Source organism: Rhipicephalus sanguineus, chromosome 8 (assembly GCF_013339695.2).
Source record: "Rhipicephalus sanguineus isolate Rsan-2018 chromosome 8, BIME_Rsan_1.4, whole genome shotgun sequence".
Classification (NCBI taxonomy): domain Eukaryota; kingdom Metazoa; phylum Arthropoda; class Arachnida; order Ixodida; family Ixodidae; genus Rhipicephalus; species Rhipicephalus sanguineus.
Window position 1 is genome coordinate 67,615,109 of NC_051183.1, and position 1,716 is coordinate 67,616,824.

Genomic DNA, 1,716 nt, shown 5'->3' on the forward strand with positions numbered 1-1,716 from the left:
TTTCGGATAAAGGAACCTCGGGATATATTTCGATTGATCAGCCTAAAAGGGTCAAGGTGATGAAGTGGGACTGCTGTACAGTGGTCAACTCTCATATCTAGAACGGCGGTGCGTCGTACTCGGAACTGCATAAGCGACACCTGCAGTCGTTAATAAGCCACCCCTGAGCATGCGCGGTGCCAGGGACGCGCCTGCCTTGCATGTTTGATCCTTATTTTTAACCGCGGATGCAACAATCGCTTTGGCCATCGAAAGCGTTTTTCCGAAGGACGTCTTGCTGGGCGAGTGGGTAATATACCATGTTTTTGCACACGTACCTTCCTACACGCAGCTGAAATAACACAAGCGCACTCTGCTATGCATCGAGGCTTCTCAGTTTCCGGCCCACGATCCGCAACAGCCCTACCCATCGCCAGGGCTTGAGCAGCCTTCAACTGTGGATGGAAATAAAACTTTCGTCCTAGTTCCAACGTCTTCCGAACCCGTTCCTCCAAAGTCACATTTCCAATCAGCTTCACTTTTTGATGCTTTGCCACTGTCTTCTTGTTCCGCGGTGACGTGGGAAGGACACAGTTCCACCGGGAACTCGGTCACACGGAAACCGTTTTGAACAGTTTAGCGCAACAGCAAAAAAAAGTAAAAAAAAAGAAACAAAGCGAACCGCTGTCGGTATGATATGATACAAGAAACCAAGAATAAATTCAGAGTACAAAAGTATCCAGGCGGTTGCACTCTTTTTTTTTTGAGCTATGCATTCTAGATATGTGTGTTGATCAGTGTACTCCGTCTTACGACAAAGCGGGTGCAAGCCATATGGAGCCACACGGAGCCGAAAGAACAAAGCTCAAACGAATCCATGAATTACCGATCATTCCATGCTTAATAATAATGATATCTGGGGTTTAGCGTCCCAAAACCACGATACGATTATGAGAGACGCCGTAGTGGAAGGCTCCGGAAATTTCGACCACCTGGGGTTCTTTAACGTGCACCTAAATCTAGGTACACGGGCCCCAAACATTCTCGCCTCCATCGAAAATGTAGCCGCCACGGCCGGGATTCGATCCCGCGACCTTCGGGTCAGCAGTCCAGCGCCATAACCACTAGACCACCGTGGCGCGGCCATCATTCCAAGCTTGCTAAAACGTCATGTATTGCAGCTCCCATAGACACTAGCGCCAGTTTTTCCTCTTGTGCACTATTATAAAACTCTATGAGCAAACCCTTATGTGCAAAAATACCTCTGCCTTCAAAAGGTAGAGGGGCCTCACTATTTTCGGTATTTATATTAGAAGTACTCTTCTTTTATAACATAGTAGTCTAATATGGTCAGGCCTTAACTGTAGAGCAAGTGTTAGCACAAGTTCTATACATTAGGTGTGAGCGTAGTGCCTCGTTGGGCATTTTTTTTCTATTAATGTGTTACATCGGCGATACTTGTAACTAAACGGTGTGTACAATGGCCGAAAATCGAGTATTGACACAATGCAGAAAATACTTCTCAGTATTTCTAAATTTATTAGAGTTGCAGCCTATATGTCCATCCTTCGTTTAACAAAGAAGCAGCCTACCAAGGCACCCTGCGACATTTAGTAAAGCTGGCTTCAACAAGAGATCGCTCCATCAATGACAGTCACACAATGGGATGTGCGTCGATGACGCGAGTGTTAGAAATAGCTTCAATACTGCATATGGGCGGTGAGTACTGTGCTCTTC

The 1,716-nt window shown here is 46.3% G+C and overlaps 1 non-coding gene across 1 annotated transcript; it reads right to left on the reverse strand.

Moving 5' to 3' along the window:
- Positions 1 to 1,045: 1,045 nt before the first annotated feature.
- Positions 1,046 to 1,118, reverse strand: Trnas-gcu (transfer RNA serine (anticodon GCU)). Its single transcript has one exon. It is a non-coding gene; the product is annotated as a tRNA-Ser (tRNA).
- Between the last annotated feature and the right edge of the window lie 598 nt (positions 1,119 to 1,716).